General features: G+C 45.7%; 1 long non-coding RNA gene across 2 annotated transcripts in view; it reads right to left on the bottom strand.

Moving 5' to 3' along the window:
* The window catches only part of LOC118539794 (uncharacterized), a 37448-nt gene extending 21595 nt beyond the window's left edge, over positions 1 to 15853 (bottom strand). For both annotated transcript variants that reach the window (XR_004919337.2, XR_004919338.2), the window contains exon 1: positions 15522 to 15853. This is a non-coding gene — a long non-coding RNA (uncharacterized LOC118539794). The remainder of the gene's footprint in view (positions 1 to 15521) is intronic.
* Positions 15854 to 21804: the final 5951 nt, after the last annotated feature.

The raw sequence follows: 21804 nt of genomic DNA, 5'->3' as shown, positions 1-21804 counted from the left end.
CTGCTTTGACCCTTCGATTCTTTCTAAGGACTTTGGCCCACACTCACCACTCTTTCCACTACTGGATACATCTTCAGGATATAGTGACCTAATAGCCTTTGGCTCACTTAACTACTAGCACCTTGGGATGTGTGTGTGTGTTGAAGTGTGTGCCTGCTCACATATGAGTGCACGTGTTGGGGGTAGGAGAAGTGTGCTGTCAAATTGCCTGAGTCTGAATCTTGGATCCCCCATTTATTAGATGCATGAGCTAGAACAAGTTACATATCCTTCCTGTTCCTCAGTTTCCTAATCTGTAATCTGCAAATCTGTAAAATGGAAAAGAAAATCTTTAAGTACCTCCCTTATAAAGTTGTTGTGTATCAATAGTAAAAATATTTACTATTTTCAGGAAGTATTTCAGTTGCCATGCCCCCCACTTTTGAGATACACAGTATGATAGTACTTCCTCACTCTGTAATGGGAAGGGTCACGGGATTAGTCTTGTTGGCCAATGATGTGTGTCACTTAATTGCTGATGAAAGATCCTCTGGAACTTTCTTCTCCTCTGCCAAAAAATCCATGTTCCAGATATTAGCTGCTTGGCTGCTGGGATCCCAGAGTGAGGGCACTGTGGAACAGGGCTCCCATAAACACACATGGACGTGTAGCAAGAGAGAGAAATAAGCCTTGTCATTATAAACCATGGAAATCTCGGGAGTGTTTGTTACCACATCATAACCCAGCCCATCCTGACTGAAAGAGTTGTTTTATGGACTGAGATCATTCATGTAAAAAGCTCTTAGCATGGCGTCCAGTACACGGAATATACTCACCAAATATCAGGTATTATCATTTGTATGATTGTGTGGATCTGTGTAGGTGTGTATATGTGTGTTTCCTTTGCTAAACCAGTTGAGTAAACTTCCATTTTTAGCACTTGAAATGTGAAGTGGTGTGTTCTTCTAAACTATCAGGACAATTTCAAGGTAGAGTTTTCTTCTCTGAGGAATCCTTGAAAAGGGGCTCTGACTTCAGGGTCACATAGAGACTTGTAAATATGCTCCGAACACTGGAACCGGCCAGTCATGTCATCACCTGAACTCCAGTGCAGGCTAACGTGATCACACGTCCAGAGACAGCTCTGGCTACGGATGAGAGATGGAAGAGAGGCTGTGCTGGATCATCCTTTCATACAGTCTGAATGATTGTTGGTCTGTGGGGACCACAGAAGACCTCCAATTAATTATTACTGGAGAAGATGAAATCATAAACAAAATTCCTTGTAATAAATTTTTCAAATGAGAGCGCATGTTTTATTTACAGTACTGGCCCATTTTGGGCTTTAAATCTATGAACAAAAACAAACATGCTTTTTTATCAAACAGACGGGGAAAAAAGTACTCAATAGCCTTTCTTTCTCTCCTTGCCAAGGAGGACATGCGCTCAGAGCTACAGAGAGGAAGGCAGGCCCAGGCTCTGTCGGCGAGGAGAATAAATTGACTCATTTTGCTTTGCAGAGGAAGATTTAAGCTATAATGATCCTTCCACATTGAGGGGGGAAAAAGAAGGAGAGAAGGGGAAAACAAAAGGTCCTGCTGAGGTTCAGATGTTTTTACTTCCTAATTCAGCATGACACCTGGGTAGAAAATAGAACATATGCAAATTGGAACCTTCTATAACTAAAGCTGCTGCCATCAGGCACGTTTTTACAGCTAAAAATCAGAAATCTGCTTGAACTGAGCATTCTGCAGAGAAGGTGGGAGGGGTAGGAGACAGATTCTGGCTACACATCTCAGTTGCCCTTTGTCTCCCTGTGGCCTAGGGAAGGCCCTCTGCACCTGGAGGAAGAGGCCCTCCACTTAAACTCGCACCAGTTCTCATCACCTCCCGTCTGCTGAGCTCAGAGATGCTATTGTCAAAACGTCTGTTAAGATCTATTTTCTGACAAATCCTGCTGATGAATCAGAGAATGCAGGTCTACTGGAATAATAGAATGGTACATTAAAAACCCAACTAGGTACCAGTCTGGGGAGAAACCCTGAGGCGTTAGGCCATTTGTTTTCAACGTGTGGTTTAAGAATAATCCAGAGCGTGTATAGTGTTATGTCCCTGTGTTCATTTCCTGTGGTTGCTGTCACAAATTGCCATAAAGTTGGTGACTTAAAATAACAGAGATCCACTCTCTCACAGGTCCAGAGGCCGGTAGTCTGAAATCAGTATCAATGGGCCCAAATCCATGTCGGCAGTCGTGCTTCCTGCAGAGACTCTAGGCTGTATTCTTTCTTGCCTCTCCCAGCTTCTCATGGCCGCCAACGATCCTTGGCTTGTGTCCACATCTTTCAGTCTCTGCCTCCTTCTTCTGTCTTTCTCTTAGAAGAACACTTGTGATGGCACTTAGGGCCCACCTGGCTAAGCCAGGGTAATTGTCCTATCTCAAGATCCTTAATTATAACTGTAAATGTCACTTTCTCCTTCTCAGGGACCATGTACAGGTTCCTGAGATGGGGACTTGGTATCTTTGTGGGCAATCATTGAACCTGCGATAGTCTCCAAGAGCTACAAAATAAGGATGCGGGAGGCAAAAGTAGAATCGGATCCGCTTACTTCCAGTGACCCACATGCAGAATCTGTGTTTCCTGTCTCCACACCATAGGTTCTTCTGGATCAGAGGTCCTGGTTCCGAGGGAAAGAGCATTTCCAACTGGGAGCACAAGAAGGGCACCACTAACCCTGAGGACATGACTGACTGCACCTGATCCCTTTGGGCTTTTCATGCTTGTGGAGCAGCCAGTAGAGAAAGGAGTTCTTCGGAGGGATGAGGAGTGCTGCTACAAAATGGGAGCAAGGAAGGATGTGGCTAGAAACCAGAGGACTTACAGGAGCATCTTTTGGTTTTCTCAGACGCGGGGGCGGAAATGGTGAATGCACAGTTGCACACCCAGTGAGCAAGGCTACTGAAGCCTCAGACCCCTCAAGATGAAAGTCTAGATCACTGAAAGGGACAAGTAGCCCCGAGCAGCTGCCGTGCTTACCACGGGGGAGGGGAATGTAGCATAGGTGGGAGAAGAAGGAGATGACAAAAGTCAATTAGAAATCCTGACAGTGACTGGAAATTGTTTAGGTGTTCTCAGAGTTTGAAGCTAAAATTCACTTTGAAGGTTCAGTTGACAGTGGAGGTCATGGGAGACCTAAGTTGGTCTGAGCTGTGCCAAGGGCGGACTCTGGGGATGTCTCTGGTGCCTGGAGTGGCTGCTGGGGCACCACCTGGATGGTTGCTCCCTGACAAAAGCGCTCTTTCCCCCAGCTGCTGGGAGCCTTGCGGGCCGATGGCTTCCATGGAGACCCTCTCTTGGGACTGCCATGTGCTGGAGGGAAACCAGTTTATCCCTGGAGCAGCACACATTCAGTAACTGGTTGATGCAACACCACCGAGGTCGAGGTGCCCTGACTTGATTCAAAATATTTCTAAAGGACGATCCTAGCTTCAGAGATCCTTCTGGCACTGGCAGAAGCCCCCGGTGCAAGTGATGAGCATTCTCTTCCGCTTCTGCCCAATCCTGCCTCCCTCACTCCCTTAGAGCTAGCTATTGTTGTCCAGAAGGCTTCCCGATAAACCAGTACACTTCCGCCTCGAGTCTCCTTCTAGGAATCTCCACCTGAGTGCCCCACATCACACCCTCTAAGCCCACCTCAGCCTACAACCACAGCATCAGTGGATGCTTGGCTCAAACTCGGACTCTCCCCAAACCAGCCAGGTCCACCTCAATCATGTGCTGTGCATCTTTTCACTTTCTGCCCCAGAGCCCTTACCAGCTGCATGAGGCCCCTGGTCTGTATCTATGCAGAGCCTGGGGGTGCAGAGCAGCTAATGCCCTCGAGGGAGCAAACCTTCACTGAGGGTATATGGGAGCCAGGAGATAAATTCCCCAGCCACCTGTCTTTCAGATGAATCATCCTGGGAGGCGTTCTGGATGCTCTTCAGAAGCTCCCAGTGGAATATAGCCCCTAATGCCCAAAGAGGCAATCTCAGTAATATATTCTATTGACTTTCTTCCCCAAACCCTGCTTACTGAATCATCTCCTTACAACTCCTGAAACAAAGTCCTTATCTCAGGCTCTGCTTGGGAAGAAACCCAACTTCTAAGCACCCTCGTGCTAGGTGGCTGTTTTCATCATCTCTTACAACTTGATCTTTCTCAAAGCATGGAAATTTGGGGCCTCACAAATTCTCCTTAATGACTATATAATAAAGGGGGAAATGCCATGTGCTATGTGCTAGGATCTCTGCCAAGGATATAACAATGAGTAAGATAAAACCTTATCCCTAAGGCAGCTTGCAGTTCAGTAAGTGTTGGGTGGCTAGAGTAGCAAGTGGGGTTGAGATAAACATCTAAAAGTAAAGTAGGAAGAGACAAAGGAGGGAGTGGTTCCATCTCATTGGATAAATCAAAAGGGGCTTCATAGAAGGGGTGGCATTTGAGAAGGGCAGAGTGGGGTGAGGAGGATCTGCCAGGTTGGTGGAATAGGATGAGCAAAGGGCCAGGAAGAAGGAAAGGCAGGGCTGGGTGGGATCACTTGAAAGAGCCCAAATGTGAAGGGGTGTCAGGCATGTGGATGAAGGTCACTGTAGATTGTGTTGGGGACCCTTGGATGTCAGAAAGGGGAGTCTGGGCTTTGTTTTTCTGCAAGAAGTGACCCAGTGTTTGTGCTGCCGTTGACAGACCATTCAGGACACTCTTGCCACTTAGCAAGAAAGGGAGAGGTATCTTGATACATAAGCCAACTGGAGTTTTATTGGTTCCAGGAGAGAACAGGTGAGATAGCTGGCGGACAACTAATCAAAAGAGCTAAGTAACATTTAGTGAACACTTACTGTATGTCAAATACTGATCATTAGTTGCATTATCCAATGTAATCCTCCCAACAACCTCATGAGATTGGTACTGGTACTATCTCTACTTTACAGGCAAAAAGACAGGTAGAAACAGGCTAAGTAACTTGCCCCAAGTATAGCTAGTAAATGGCGAAGCTGTTAATGTGCCTGAGGCAGCTTGGCTCCCGTGCCCAGCACTTACCCACGGTGCTGGCAGGATGGGGTGAAGGCTAAGCAAAACTGGCAGTCAGCAAGAGCTTTTGAGCAAAGCTCTAATTCCGTCAGAGACCTCTGCCCATCATGGGGGATCATAGCATCATTTTTGGCATTACTACAAAAGTCTCCCTAGTCTTTTGTAGGTTTGAACTGATCCGTATGTAGGGTAGGTGTTGCCATCCCGGGCTGGGATTTCATGGCTCACCTTGTAGCTATTTATAATCATTGCTGTTACTGGCTTTGAATCTCCAAGTTTCTACCTCTTCAAAGAACTTTATCTTGAAGTAGCCCCTAAGATCCTAATTATTTATTTATGAAGTATCTTCCAAACATAGATCCAGCTACTCCATGGTGTTTACTCATCAATCATAACAATAGCTAACACAAATATCTACACACATCATATGATAAAATTCTCACAACCACCTTATGAAATAAGTACATTACTACTATTATCTTCATATTTCAAATAAGGAAACTAAGCTACAAAGAGGCAAGATAACAAAGTAAAGTTAGTTGCAGAGAGTTGGAGAAGCTGATGGAGCCATTTTTACTAAGTCTCCTTGAAAGCAAAACAAAGCTGCTCAGAACTCCACTGGGGCAATCACGAGATCTCTGGAAGTCTATCCCATCGGGCATCGCTCTTGCTGGCAAGAACAATAAAGATAGTTTTATTTACTGAATACCTCTTAGGAGCCAGACCCGTGTCACCACACGTTGTGTCATTTCACCCTTACAATATTCTGTGAAGAAGATAAGGCTATGGCTATCCTCATTTTATAAATGAAGAACCTAAAACTCAGAAATAATTATTAACTTAAGTTCACGTGATTGTATTCAAAGGGCTCATAGTCTAAACAGGGGGATAGTGGTAGTTATAGGTTGGCATATTCTGGAGAGATGAATGGTCAGTCATGGCAAGAACATTGGGTAGAATGAAGAAAGGTGAGAGAGGAAAGAGGCTGGAGTCAGATCCTGGAGGTCCCTCCAAGCAATTCCAAGGAGTTTGGATGTGATCCCTGGAATTTACGCAAAATATTTTAAGTTCTGGTGGTATGTGGTAAGATTTACCTATGCATTATCCACAGAGTGGAAGTGGAGATACAAAGGGAGTGGAGGGGACAAACAGAAGAAACGTTTAAGGGGTCAAATCAGTAAGTCCTCATGACGATTTGGGATGTATATATAATGACTATGAGCAAAGGCTTCAAGGTTGACTCTCCAGATTCCATATTGGATGATTGGGTGGATGGATGGTGGCATTTACTGAATTAAGGAAGAGCAACTTGAGGGAGTGTGGCATAGAGTATCATGGTTTGAGGACCCTGGAACTCCAAGGGGAAGATGTCCAGGAGGTCAGTGGACCCGAGAGGTAGGAGAGAGAGATTGAATCAGTCCACTGGGCAGATGCTCATTGAGTGTCCACCATGTGGCAAGCACTGTGTTCAGAGCTGGTGAGCCAGAGGGGACAGCTCAGGATCCCACTCAAGGATTGCCTAGTCTGTAAGGGGAGTGGACCAGTAGGCATCCTACCATGTCATAGGAGCTAACACACGTCCTGGGTCTAGGGAGGAGCATGAAGGAAGTAATGGCCACCTGTACTGTGTGGGGAATGATCAAAGAAGCCTTGTTATAAGAAGGGTCTGAGATTTGAGTCTCAAGGAATGGAAGGTGTTCACAAGCCGTCAGTGTAGAAAAGGATATTGCAGGCAGAAAAGACAGCAGTGTCAAGTACATAAAGGTACAGAAGAGCCTACATTCTCATGGCCAGCAATTAACCTAGTATGCCTGGAGGGTGGGGGCATGGGAGGAGGGAAGAAGAGGGGTTATGAGCTATGATACTGAGGAGACAGGCAGAGGACAGGCGGTAGGGCGCCTGGAAAGCCATGTCAAGTGGTTTAGACTCTTCTCTGGATGATGGAATCCACTAGAGGAATTTAAGCAGAAGAGTAGAGGATTGAATTTGGGACCTGGAAGTCAGGGAGTGCAGTTAAAACCATAGGACAGGATGTGATCTCTCAGGGAGGGGCGGGGAAAATATTGAAGGTTGAAGATTTCTTGCAGAGGTAACACAGACCCTCATAGCCCTGTGCAGACGGACCCTTGTGCCAATTTCATCCCCATAATAATCTTATGTGGTAAGTTAACTAGAACATGATGGGGCCATGGGATTTAAATCCAGGTCATACGGCTTCAGAGCTGAGGCGTCTTCGCGACTCGAGCGGGCGGCCTCCGTGCAATGACAACAGCTCACACACGGGAGGGCTTGATAGATGCCAGGCGCCTTGCCTTGCATTGCCTACTTTGGTGCTACAACAACCCCGGAGAAAGGAGAAACTGGAGATACAGAGGGGCACGTGCAAGTTACATCACTCGCCCAAGCTGGAACAACTAATAATTAGCCAGGTTTAATCCAAGCTTTCTGGCCGCAAGAACTGTACAGGGGAGACTTTGCCCTGCTCACTCTGAGTGCTCCATAAATACTAGCTGAATCCATACATGGGTGGTTGACAGGGCAACGCTGCTAAGAATTGGCTTCCGCATCCCGAGGTTCAAGCATCACCAGGCCAAGCACCCAAGTCACCCAAGACGGTGACTTTCCAAGGAGGCCAGGGTATAGGGAGTAGCATGGCTGGCTCCTACCCCGACTGCCTGCTTCTGCAGCAAAGGCTGTGGGGACAGGCTGGGCCAGCCTGCAGCCCCCTCAGTGGCCGGGCCCCAACAAAGGCACCTGTGCCAGGCCCCGCTCCACTCCAAGGCTGGAGTTCAAAGGGCCCTGCCGAAGTTGGGTTTCTGGGTTCTGCTCATCAATTGTCACTTTGGCAGTGACAGCAGAGGGTCCAACATGACAGGACTGCCACAGCCAAGGCTCCTGGGGCGGACATCAGAGAGGCAGCTCCAAAGGCCAGGAAGCTGCCCGAGGCCCCTCTGGGCGTCAACCCGTGGTGGGAAGAGAGGGGAGAACTGGAGAGGCCCCTAAGGAAAGTGTTTGGAGCAGGATCACTAGAGGAAAGTTGCTGTAGGCTCGAAACCTGCCCTTGGCATTTATATTCCTGCCTTGTGACCGTGAATCCCATTACCTCATGCAGCCGGGAGAGCTGCTGACATGCCCACACGTGTTCACTCTCACTTATATATACACACGTGCACACACACACACACCCAAATATATACACACACACCTAAATATACACACACACCTGCATCACCCACCCGGACGTACGTGCATTACAAACACACCTGCACACATGCAGATTCTCACGCACACTAAGACAAGCGGAGATACTCATACACATGCTCTCTTACACTCCTTGTACTTGCCTACGTATGTGCAACACGCATGCACAGCCGTACACGTGCCTAAACAGGCAAATACCTAGACACACATACATACACGCTCACTCAGACAGGAGCACACACTCTTTGTAATATATTCTGCCAGTTTCCAGGGCCTGACTCCAATATTTTACTCCCAGAAAGGTAAGAATCATCCTCATAAATAGGCTTTAAGGGCAGAAATAGCTTATTACACAGATCCTGATGCCAGCCATTCACCAACTCCTCTGTAGAAACATCTAGAGGAAATGTCCAAAATTGTAGCAAACAGGATTTATGTCAGCTCTTGGAAAACCCTCCTTGTCCCTAAGAGCTATTAAAAACATCAACACATTAGAATTCTGTTCAAGGAATACTTGGTTGCCAGAAATTTGAACCAGTTGAAATATCAATTTTGCCTCAGAAAAAAAGGTGTATGCTCTGAATTAATAGATCATATATATGTGCGTATATATATATGTATATATATACACACACACATACATCTATTATCATCTATCTATCTATCTGTCTATCCACCTATCATCTATCTATCTCTATTGGCCTAGTTATAAATCAGAGGGATTTATTATAATTTTGGAAACTAAAAACACTTTAAAAGGCAATTAATATCAGGTTTGAATTTCGTTAAGGATTTGACTCTACATAAAGTGAGTACATAGAGCAGTCTTGTGCCCCAGTTTGGGATTTGTTCAAACACCTTCTTTTTCATGGTCAAAATCACGATTAAGAGAAGTAGCATGGGGTCCTTTAAAACCAGTCCAAGTATCATCTCTTCTCAGAAGTCCTCTCTGAGCCTCCGCGCATCAGACCTGAGTGGGCATCTGTAGGGACGGGGGGGCTCGTCAGCCAGGTCTCTCCTGAGGAGCGAGGCACTCACTCTCCAGCTGCTGGGGGGGGGGGGGGGTTGGCTGCTGACAGCTCACAGCAGAAGCTGTCTCCAGAACTGCCCTCAGCAGAAGGAAGCTACCTCACCCATGGTTATGCCCCCTCCCAGGGGGCAGCCTGCCTCCAGGTACATCTGGGAAGGACCTCCCTGTTCCTAACTGGTTGGTATGAGGGTATAAATGTCGGGCCCCTTTGTCCTAAATGGGACAAGAATAAAGGGTTATCTCAGTTCCACAACTTTCCATGGGATCTGCTGAGGCCTCTGTTGCAACTGCCTCACACATCACCTTTCCCTGCTCCTGCTTCCTTCCCTCGCTCACGGGTACTGCTCCTGAGAGCACTCCCCAATAAATGTCATGCATCCAAATCGCAGAGACTCAGAATCTGTCTCCCAGGGAACTTGACATATAGCAGCATCTTCTGGCCGTGCTCTGAAGTTCCCGTGTATTCCTCTTTCCCTCACAGCCCGTACCCAAACATCAGCAAAGTGATTAAAACTATAGCCCAAGTATCATCATCTCTCATTGCCTCCATGGCTACCACTCTGGTATGAGCCACCTTATCTCTTCCTGGCCCATTTGCAGTTTGGAACCATCTCCAAACTGGTCACCGTACTTTTGCTCTTGACCTCCACCTCAACATGGGTGTGAGAATCATATAGGTCCTGGCACAGATTAGGTGTTCAGTTAATATTGGCTGGTCCCATGGGGCGCCTGGGTGGCTCAGTCATTAAGCGTCTGCCTTCAGCTCAGGTCATGATCCCAGGGTCCTGGGATCGAGCCCCACATCGGGCTCCCTGCTCCGCAGGAAGCCTGCTTCTCCCTCTCGCATTCCCCCTGCTTGTGTTCCCTTTCTCACTGTGTCTCTCTCTCTGTCAAATAAAGAAATAAAATCTTTAAAAAAAAAAAAATATTGGCTGGTCCCCAGTGTACTATAGTGTCTATCACCTCCCCTGCTTTTTCACACGTGCTTCTCCTCTCCCACCTCCCAAAAGAAAAGCAAAAATCTGTTCCAAAGATCACTATATTCCTTGAGGTATCAGCTGGGCTATCTTCTTCTGTGCCCTACACCCCCAGGATAGGTTTAGGGATTTCTTGGTGGTAAACCCTCATTTCCCCAAGTTCAGCCTAATCATAGCATTCATCACATATTATTACTTGCTTGTTCAGAAGTAATCTAATCCTCCATCCCTGCAATGATAACGCTGGGCCTGCTAAAAACCCTGGGCTCCCCTTACTCCAGAGAGGGCCCAAGGGGCCAAAGGAAGCCTTTCTGAAAGACAATGGTGGGGAGGGGGTCAGGGGTCAAGTTGAGGAAGAGGTGGGCTTACTATCTTGCCCATGGTTCCTGCGAGAGTCCTTTGTGACCCATGGGCCCAGGGCAGTCTGGCATCCCAGTGGGCTGGAACGCTGGGTTTCCAGGTCAACTTTCATCTTTATACATGGTGTTTGTCCCTTTGATCCTTGAGCACATCAAACAAAGCTCACTAATCAATGGCTTCCCTCCTTGCCTTTCAGAGCGGATCATCAAACAGAGCCTGCTTCTCTCCCTGCTTCCCTCCCACCCCCCTGCTTTCCAATCAGAGGCAGTTGCTTTACAAGCCCAGCCTGTGGCCGACCTATCACCACCCCCCACCACCACCACCAAGTAATTCAGGTGTGATGGTCTGTTTAATTTCTTTAGTTCAAATGAGTTTAGGGATACGTCAGTACTCCCTCACTGAGACATCCTGGTACTTACGTCTCACTCAGGCCCTGGGGCAGAGGTGACATGAAGCATATACTGTGATTGCTTGGTTCTTGGTTGAGGAAGCACCCAGTAATGAAAGAACCAGGAGAAAGATAAACAGGGCCCGGGGCAAAAATGAACTTTTCTGAGCTGATTTCCTGCTCTGTGTAACTGGATTATTATTTCCTGCCCCACTTACCTCACGAGGACAAAGTGAGGATTGAGGAATTTAAGGGATGTCCAAGTTCACTCGGAAGTATGGCTTCCGGATATATATTGCATTTGTCTGTTCCTTCCAGTCCTTACATATTGACAGAGATTTAGGTAAGCTTCTGACAAGCTACTCACCAATCTTCCCAGTTTGCTTGGGACTGAGGGAATTCCTGGGATGTGGGAATTTCAGTGCTAAAGCTAAGAGAATCCCAGCAACCTTGGATGCGTTGGTCACCCTACAAAGAGGTAGCACTTGAGAATGACTGTTTTGGGCTAAATGACGTCCCTCCAAAATTTGTATGTTGAAGCCCTAACTCCCAGTACCTCAGAATGTGATCCTACTTGGAGATAGTCCCTTAAAGAGGTGATCAAGTTAAAATGAAGCCCTCAAGGTGAGTCCTGATCCAGTCTGATTGGTGGCCTTATAAGAAGATGAAATTGGGACACAAAAGGACAACAGGGACACGTGTACAGATGTGAAGATGGCAAAATGCTGGCCGTCTACAAGCCAAGCAGACTGGCCTCCGAGGAAACCAGCCCTGTGACATCTTACTCTGGGATTTAAGTCTCCAGGACTGTGAGAAAATAAATGTCAGTTACTTAAGCCACCTGGTCTATGGTATTCTGTTATGGCAGCCTGAGCTGATTAATACAGAAGCTTGCATTCTTATACCTAAATATCTGAAAGCTACACAACAAGAAATCAAGCCAGTGAATCAAATGTTTCTATCTTATCACATACACCCTTGCAAAGACCTGAAAAGCTACATTAGAATTTAGAATTCTCAGGACCCTGTGCTATGCCTGTTTGGTATGGTAGAGCCCACCTCTGGCCCCCTAAGCCTATGACCTAGCCCCTATTCTCCCCATGCCCTGTCTTGGTCTTACACCATGTGTGGGAGCTCTGCTCTGCTTACAACCTCTATAAACAGCCTCCCCTTGGCCACCCTTCGGGCCTAGGGCTGTGCTCACTGAAGATGGAGTCCCCCAGGGAGTATAGGCCACTGTAGGCCTTGAAGTAGACTCAGGGTCATGTAGGCTAGAATTATGGAGTCCCAGATGCCCATAATATAGTCTACAAGGAGAGGGTGAAGGTTCTAGGGTGACATATCCCCTCAGTTCCTCAAATTCCTCTCTAAGGGGACAGGCCTGGGTGGACTAGAGTAGAGCCCTCTAAAGTATGGGGCTCAGGGCAGGCTTCCCTGTTGCCCTGGTCTGAAAGCAGTACTTTCAGAAAACCAGATTCCACGCCTGTGGTGTGGGAGGGTGCTCCAACCAGGAGAGAAAGAAGGAGCCAGTCAAGGGGAGGAGGGATTTGAACCCATGCCGTCTGGTTCCAGAGCCCACGTTCCTAACCACTCCGCACCCCTGCCTCCCAAGAGCAGTGGTCAGAGGAGATGCTCAGAGGGGGAGCCATCAGGACAGGCTGTAGGAAATGCGTGGACAGAGGTGGTTCCCTGGAGATGGACACTCTGGGATGCCCATGAGGGGCACTTCTCAAGAATCTGAACTCAGGAGAACATTCTTGAGAAGCGCCCCTCCTCAGCATCCCACAGTGCCCATCCGACAAGCCCCACTCATTAGAGCTCCGTCTTCTGATGCTGATTACAATAAATGTAATAAATACATTTTCCACATATGTTAGAGAAATAAAGGTGAGCACACATGAAAGAAAGCTTTTTCACGTAAGTCACACTCATGGAATAGTCTTGGCTTCAGCTTAAGAACAAGCAAACTGCGGCTTCGCTAGTCAGAGGTGACGGAGCTGGGGTTTGACTCCAGCATCCAAGTGCGTTTTAATTGTGGCCCATTTGAGGCAATCCACAGTGGCACTAAATTATGTCGGTTCATTTGGACAGGCATTTATTAAGAGTGTTTCTGTGCCAGGCATCGATTAACTGCCAGAATAGAGATGTGGACAAGATTCTTCTCTGCTCGAGTGGCTCAGAGGCCACGGGGGAAATGGGCAGGTGAACTAGGAAAGGAGCAGCTGAGAAGCACCTGCCCTCAGGAAATGCAGGGAGGACCCAGAGCATGGTCTGTGATAGCTGCCCCAGGAGATGAGTCAATGGGACCTTCAAGGCCAAGTAAGAAGTGGCAGAGAACAGAGAGAAGAGCCCTGCGAAGAGAGGAGAGGAGCTTGTAGAGGGGAGACCTAAGACAGAGGGGATCCCGGGGCTGCTTGGAATTCCCTGAGCCTGGAGCAGGAGTGGAGGGGTGCGGGGGGAGGGGATTTCTAGACCTAAAAAATTAGATACAAGGAAACCCTGGTCAGGTTTTAATCCAGGAAATGACCAGATCATACATAGGCTTGATCTATATCCAGTGCCTGTCACTTGGGTCTGAAATGGTCTCTCTCCTCATCTCTGTTCCCTTCCCCCGTCTTGGAGTTTCTCAGGAACTGAGTTTCCTGAGAGCCCCAGTGCTTGCATAGTGCCTGGCATTCGTTTGCTACATGAATGAATGAATAAAAGAACTCTGCTAGGGCGCCTGGGTGGCTCAGCTGGTTAAGCGACTGCCTTCGGCTCAGGTCATGATCCTGGAGTCCCTGGATCGAGTCCCGCATCGGGCTCCCTGCTCGGCAGGGAGCCTGCTTCTCCCTATGACCCTCACCCCTCTCATGTGCTCTCTCTCTCTCTCTCATTCTCTCTGTCTCAAATAAATAAATAAAATCTTTAAAAAAATAAAAATAAAAATAAAAAAATTAAAAAAAAAATAAATTAAAAAAAAAAAAAAAAAAAGAACTCTGCTACCTGTTTGTGTTCTCCTATTTTAGCTTCCTTTTCTCCCGCACCGTTCCTGATTTTAGTCAAGAACTGAACATGGGCTCTGTACACAGGCCCCGAGGCTGTGAGTCTGTGTGTGTATGTTTTACATCAGCCAAACCAAATAAACAAACACATGGCAGAACCCCAGGCGTGCTGCCCCTGCACTTGGCACAGCCAACTGGCACGTGGCTGCCCCTCCCCAGCCGCCCAGCTCCTCGGCCTCGAGGCTTGGCTGTGGATTTGGGACGCCCCTTCCCCTCTCCAGTGGGACTCCAGGCGCACACAGATACGCTCCTTTTAATTAGAGGGAATTTGAAATTACTTCTGTCTTGGAACTCTGGAGAATTGGTTGGCAGCCCCTCAGACCGGGGCTGGGGGGGACCCGCTGATAGGGTGGCAACCACAGTACCGGGCAGAGGACAGGGATGTGACCACCCGACCCCGACGGGGCTTCCTGCTCCCTCGGACCCATTCCAACCTGCTTTACTGCCCAATCCCTGCCGACGGCTCTGGGGACCCCTAGAGTTTCCTCCTGGGGAGGCGCCCAGCTCTTCAAGTGTCTCGAGTCAAAATCCATGCTCAGAACAGGGCTCACCGGAGGTTTTCCTGCATTTCTCCAAATCAGGACATGACTGCCTGATTTCCGGGGCCCTCGGTTGGAAGCCGGGGCTGGTTCTAGACTCCTTTCCCCTCACTCCACACCCATCATCAGCAGGCGTCGCCTATTTTAACACCAAAGGGCTACACAAATCCAACCCCTTCTTTCCAGCTCCTTGCTACTGTCCAAGTTCATGTCCCCCCTCATCTCTGCTTGGACTTGCACGACCACGTCCTACTGGTCTTCTTGCCTCCAGTCTCCTTTCTTGAATCTCTTCTCCTTTCCAGACACCATTTTAATCTTCCTAAGTTATTGATTTGACCCAGTCCCACCTTTACCAAAAAACAAAACCCAAATAAAAAAAAATCTTAAGTGAGGGAGGAGTAGGAGACCTGGATTTCGTCTGGTCTCAGGAATTCAGCTGGATAGGGATCAAACCATTCTGAACACCTACAAACTCAACAGGAGATTGAAGAAAAGAATAGCAACAACTCTCTGTATAGAAAAGCGACCACTTTCTGGAAGGTAGGACGTGCGGAGAAGTGAATCCGAGGCGATATTCGGGAGGATAGACGGCGGGGGAGGGGCCTCTGGCTGCCGCTTCTGAAGAGATAGAGCCGCAGAGCACAAAATCGGAACTTTTAGAAGTCGGCTCTGCTGAGGGACGTCGCTCCGGTGGCTAAGCAGGGGTGGAAACCTCGTGGGACAGTGTGGTCTCAGGACCCTCGGGGTCACAGAAAGACCGGGGGTGCCTGAGTGTGGCAGAGCTCCCAGGTGTCAGAGCAGGGAAGCCGGCTGCAGAGACGGAGCCCAGGCGCCGGCTCTCAGCTCGGGGTTGCCATAAACCGTGATCCGGGCACAGTCGGGCCACTGCTCCTCCAGCAGGGACCCAACAAGCGGCAGATCCGGGGAGACTCACCTTCCTTCCCCCGGGAGGAGCGGTGCAGGAGCGCACCGCGGGGATCTGCTGGGTTTGGAGACTCCACCCGGGGTCAGGTGCCAGAGATGGAAACGCGCGGTCACAGGCCGGGTGAGCACGGAGTGTGGCCGGAGACCGGGGAGACGGGAGTGACTGACTGCTTTTCTCTGGGGGTTCACTGAGGAGCAGGACCCCGAGTTCTCGGCTCCTCCGGGGCGGAGATTGGGAGGCCGCCATTTTCACTCTCCGCCTCCAAAGCTGTACGGAAAGCTTGCAGGGAACAAAAGCTCCGGAGAGCAAACCCGAGCAGATTACTTAGTCCGGACCGGCAAGGGCGGGGCAATTCCGCCTCCGGCAAAGGCATTTGGGAACCACGGCAACAGGCCCCTCCCCCAGAAGATCAGCAAGAACAGCCAGCCAAGACCAGGTTTACCGATCAGTGAGAACGGCAGAACTCCAGCGCTAGGGGAATACTGCACATAGAATCCATGGCTTTTTTACCATGATTCTGTAGTCTTTCAAAGTTAATTTTTTTTTAACTGTCTTTTCTTTTTTTTTTTTTGAATTTTTCTTTTTCCCTTTTTCAACCAACATCTTATCAATCCTTTTTTTAAAAAACATTTTTATTTTTCATTTTTAGAGCCATATTCTATCCCTTCATAGTAGTTACCCTTATTTTTGGCATATATATATAAGTTGTTCTCTCTTGAAATTTTTGAGATACAGTTTCTTCTAACAGATCAAAATATACCCTAAATCTCTAGTGTATGGCTTTGTTCTAGTCTCCTGCCTGATCACATTCTCTCCCTTTTTTTTTCTTTTTTTTAATCCTCTTCTTTCTTTTTTCAAACAACTTCTTATCAATTCCTTTTATAAAATTTTTTATAATTTTCATCTTTACAGTCATATTCCATCCCTTCATCATATCAACCCTTATTTTTGTACATATATAAGTTTTTCTTTCTTTAAAATTTTGGGAGGCACTTTCTTCTAATAGACCAAAATATACCCAAAATCTAGTGTGTGGCACTGATCTATGCACCAGCCTGATCATATTTGTTCATATTCTGGTTTTTTTGTTTTGTTCTGTTTTTGTTTGTTTTTATCTTTTTCTTTTTCTTTTTTTTTCTTTTTTCTTTCTTTCCCTTTCTTTTCTCCCGGTTTCAGGTCTTTTCTGATTTGTTTAGAGTATATTTTCTGGGGACGTTGTTACCCTGTTAGCATTTTGTTCTCTCATTCACCTATTCTCCTCTGGACAAAATGACAAGATGGAAAAAATCACCTCAAAAAAAGAACAAGAAGTAGTACCGACTGCCAGGGACCTACTCAATATGGACATTAGTACGATGTCGGATCTAGAGTTCAGAATCATGACTTTAAAGATACTAGCTGGGCTTGAAAAAAGCATGGAAGTTATTAGAGAAACCCTTTCTGGAGAAATAAAAGAACTAAAATCTAACCAAGTCGAAATCAAAAAGGCTATTAATGAGGTGCAATAAAAAATGGGGGCGCTAACTGCTAGGATAAATGAGGCAGAAGAAAGAATCAGTGAGATAGAAGACCAAATGATGGAAAATAAAGAAGCTGAGAAAAAGAGAGATAAACAACTCCTGGATCACAAAGGCAGAATTCAAGAGATAAGTGATACCATAAGATGAAACAACATTAGAATAATTGGGATCCCAGAAGAAGAAGAAAGAGAGAGGGGGCAGAAGGCATATTGGAGCAAATTATAGCAGAGAACTTCCCTAATTTGGGGAAGGAAACAGGCATCAAAATCCAGGAAGCACAGAGAACCTCTCTCAAAATCAATAAAAATAGGTCAACACCCCGACATCTAATAGTAAAACTTACAAGTCTCAGAGACAAAGAGAAAATCCTGAAAGCAGCTCGGGAGAAGAGATATGTAACCTACAATGGTAGAAACATTAGATTGGCAACAGACCCATCCACAGAGACCTGGCAGGCCAGAAAGGACTGGCATGATATATTCAGAGCACTAAACGAGAAAAATATGCAGCCAAGAATACTATATCTAGCTGGGCTGTCATTGAAAATAGAAGGAGAGATAAAAAGCTTCCAGGACAAACAAAAACTAAAAGAATTTGCAAACACAAAACGAGCCCTACAAGAAATATTGAAAGGGGTCCTCTAAGCAAAGAGAGAGCCTAAAAGCAACATAGACCAGAAAGGAACACAGACAATAGACAGTAATAGTCACCTTACAGGCAATACAATGGCACTAAATTCATATCTTTCAATAGTTACCCTGAATGTAAATGGGCTAAGTGCCCCAATCAAAAGACACAGGCTATCAGATTGGATTAAAAAACAAGACCCATCGATATGCTGTCTGCAAGAGACTGATTTTAGACCCAAAGACACCCCCAGATTGAAAATGAGGGGGTGGAAAACCATTTACCATGCTAATAGACACCAAAAGAAAGCTGGGGTGGCAATCCTTATATCAGACAAATTAGATTTTAAACCAAAGACTATCATAAGAGATGAGGAAGGACACTATATCCTACTTAAAGGGTCTATCCAACAAGAAGATATAACAATTGTAAATATCTATGCCCCTAACATGGGAGCAGCCAAATATATAAGGCAGTTAATAACAAAAGCAAAGAAACACATTGACAACAATACAATAATAGTGGGGAACTTTAACACCCCCCTCACTGAAATGGACAGATCGTCTAAGCAAAAGATCAACAAGGAAATAAAGACTTTAAATGACACACTGGACCAAATGGACTTCACAGACATATTCAGAACATTCTATCCCAAAGCAACGGAATACACATTCTTCTCTAGTGCCCATGGAACATTCTCCAGAATAGATCACATCCTAGGTCACAAATCAGGTCTCAACTGGTACCAAAAGATTGGGATCATTCCCTGCCTATTTTCAGACCACAATGCTTTGAAACTAGAACTTAATCACAAGAGGAAAGTCAGAAAGAACTCAAATACATGGAGGCTAAAGAGCATCCTACTAAAGAATGAATGCGTCAACCAGGAAATTAAAGAAGAATTTAAAAAATTCACGGAAACCAATGAAAATGAAAACACAATTGTTCAAAATCTTTGGGATGCAGCAAAGGCAGTCCTAAGAGGAAAGTATATAGCAATACAAGCCTTTCTCAAGAAACAAGAAAGGTCTCAAGTACACAACCTAACCCTACACCTAAAGGAGCTGGAGAAAAAACAGCAAATAAAGCCTAAACCCAGCAGGAGAAGAGAAATAATAAAGATCAGAGCAGAAATCAATGAAATAGAAACCAAAAGAACAGGAGAACAGATCAACGAAACTAGGAGCTGGTTCTTTGAAAGAGTTAGCAAGGTTGATAAACCCCTGGCCAGACTTACCAAAAAGAAAAGAGAAATGACCCAAATCAACAAAATCATGAATGAAAGAGGAGAGATCACAACCAACACCAAAGAAATACAATTATAAGAACATATTATGAGCAACTCTATGCCAGCAAATTAGATAACCTGGAAGAAATGGATGCATTTCTAGAGATGTATCAACTACCAAAACTGAACCTGGAAGAAATAGAAAACCTGAACAGACCTATAACCACTAAGGAAATTGAAGCAGTCATCAAAAATCTCCCAACAAACAAAAGCCCAGGGTCAGATGGCTTCCCAGCGGAATTCTACCAAACATTTAAAGAAGAATTAATACCTATTCTTCTGAAACTGTTCCAAAAAATAGAAATGGAAGGAAAACTTCCAAACTTGTTTTATGAGGCCACCATTACCTTGATCCCCAAACCAGACAAAGACCCCATCAAAAAGGAGAATTACAGACCAATATCCTTGATGAACATGGATGCAAAAATTCTCACCAAAATACTAGCCAATAGGATCCAACAGTACGTTAAAAGGATTATTCACCACAACCAAGTGGGATTTATCCCTGGGCTGCAAGGTTGGTTCAACAGCCGCAAATCAATGAACGTGATACAATACATTAACAAAAGAAAGAACAAGAATCATATGATCCTCTCAATAGATGCAGAAAAAGCATTTGACAAAGTACAGCATCCTTTCTTGATCAAAACTCTTCAGAGTATAGGGATAGAGGGTACATACCTCAATATCATAAAAGCCATCTATGAAAAACCCACAGCAAATATCATTCTCAATGGGGAAAAACTGAGAGCTTTCCCCCTAAGGTCAGGAATGTGGCAGGGATGTCCACTATCACCACTGCTATTCAACATAGTATTAGAAGTCCTAGCCACAGCAATCAGACAACAAAAAGAAATAAAAGGCATCCAAATCAGCAAAGAGGAAGTCAAACTCTCACTGTTTGCAGATGATATGATACTTTATGCGGAAAACCCAAAAAACTCCATCCCAAAACTGCTAGAACTCATACAGGAATTCAGTAAAGTGGCAGGATATAAAATCAATGCACAGAAATCAGTGGCATTCCTATACACCAACAAGACAGAAGAAAGAGAAATTAAGGAGTTGATCCCATTTACAATTGCACCCAAAACCATAAGATACCTAGGAATAAATCTAACCAAAGAGGCAAAGGATCTGTACTCAGAAAACTATAAAATACTCATGAAAGAAATTGAGGAAGACACAAAGGAATGGAAAAACGTTCCATGCTCATGGACTGGAAGAACAAATATTGTGAAGATGTCAATGCTACCTAGAGCAATTTACACATTCAATGCAATCCCCATCAAAATAGCAACCACTTTTTTCAAAGAAATGGAACAAATAATCCTAAAATTTGTATGGAACCAGAAAAGACCCCGAATAGCCAGAGGAATGTTGAAAAAGAAAAGCAAAGCTGGCGGCATCACAATTCTGGACTTCCAGCTCTATTACAAAGCTGTCATCATCAAGACAGTATGGTACTGGCACAAAAACAGACACATAGATCAATGGAACAGAATAGAGAGCCCAGAAATGGACCCTCAACTCTATGGTCAACTAATCTTTGACAAAACAGGAAAGAATGTGCAATGGAAAGAAGACAGTCTCTTCAACAAATGGTGTTGGGAAGATTGGACAGCCACATGCAGAAAAATGAAACTGGACCATTTCCTTACACCACACACAAAAATAGACTCCAAATGTTTGAAAGACCTAAATGTGAGACAGGAGTCCGTCAAAATCCTAAAGGAGAACACAGGCAGCAACCTCTTCGACCTCAGCTGCAGCAACTTCTTCCTAGAAACATCGCCAAAGGCAAGGGAAGCAAGGGCAAAAATGAACTATTGGGACTTCATCAAGATAAAAAGCTTTTGCACAGCAAAAGAAACAGTCCACAAAACCAAAAGACAACCGACAGAATGGGAGAAGATATTTGCAAATGACATATGAGATGAAGGGCTAGTATCCAAAATCTATAAAGAACTGATCAAACTCAACACCCAAAGAACAAAGAATCCAATCAAGAAATGGGCAGAAGACATGAACAGACATTTTTCCAAAGAAGACATCCAAATGGCCAACAGACACATGAAAAAGTGCTCAACATCGCTCGGCATCAGGGAAATCCAAATCAAAACCTCAATGAGATACCAGCTCACACCAGTCAGAATGGCTAAAATTAACAAGTCATGAAACGACAGATGTTGGCAGGGATGCAGAGAAAGGGGAACCCTCCTACACTCTTGGTGGGAATGCAAGCTGGTGCAACCACTCTGGAAGACAGTATGGAGGTTCCTCAAAAAGTTGAAAATAGAGCTACCATACGATCCAGCAATTGCACTACTGGGTATTTATCCCAAAGATACAAATGTAGGGATCCGAAGGGGTACGTGCACCCCAATGTTTATAGCAGCAATGTCCACAATAGCAAGCTGTGGAAAGAGCCAAGATGTCCATCGACAGATGAATGGATAAAGAAGAAGTGGTATATATATACAATGGAATATTATGCAGCCATCAAAAGGAATGAGATCTTGCCATTTGCAACGACGTGGATGTAACTGGAGGGTGTTATGCTGAGCGAAATAAGTCAATCAGAGAAAGACATGTATCATATGACCTCACTGATATGAGGAATTCTTAATCTCAGGAAACAAACTGAGGGTTGCTGGAGTGGGGGGTGGGGTGGGAGGGATGGGGTGGCTGGGTGATAGACATTGGGGAGAGTATGTGCTATGGTGAGTGCTGTGAATTGTGCAAGACTGTTGAATCACAGATCTGTACCTCTGAAACAAATAATGCAATATATGTTAAGAAAAAAAAAAGAAGAAGAAGAAGGTAGCAGGAGGGGAAGAATGAAGGGGGGCAAATC

This window comes from Halichoerus grypus, chromosome 11 (assembly GCF_964656455.1).
Source record: "Halichoerus grypus chromosome 11, mHalGry1.hap1.1, whole genome shotgun sequence".
NCBI classification, from domain to species: Eukaryota; Metazoa; Chordata; class Mammalia; order Carnivora; family Phocidae; genus Halichoerus; species Halichoerus grypus.
The sequence above is the reverse complement of the archived record's forward strand: the minus strand, read 5'-3'. Positions and strand labels throughout refer to the sequence as shown.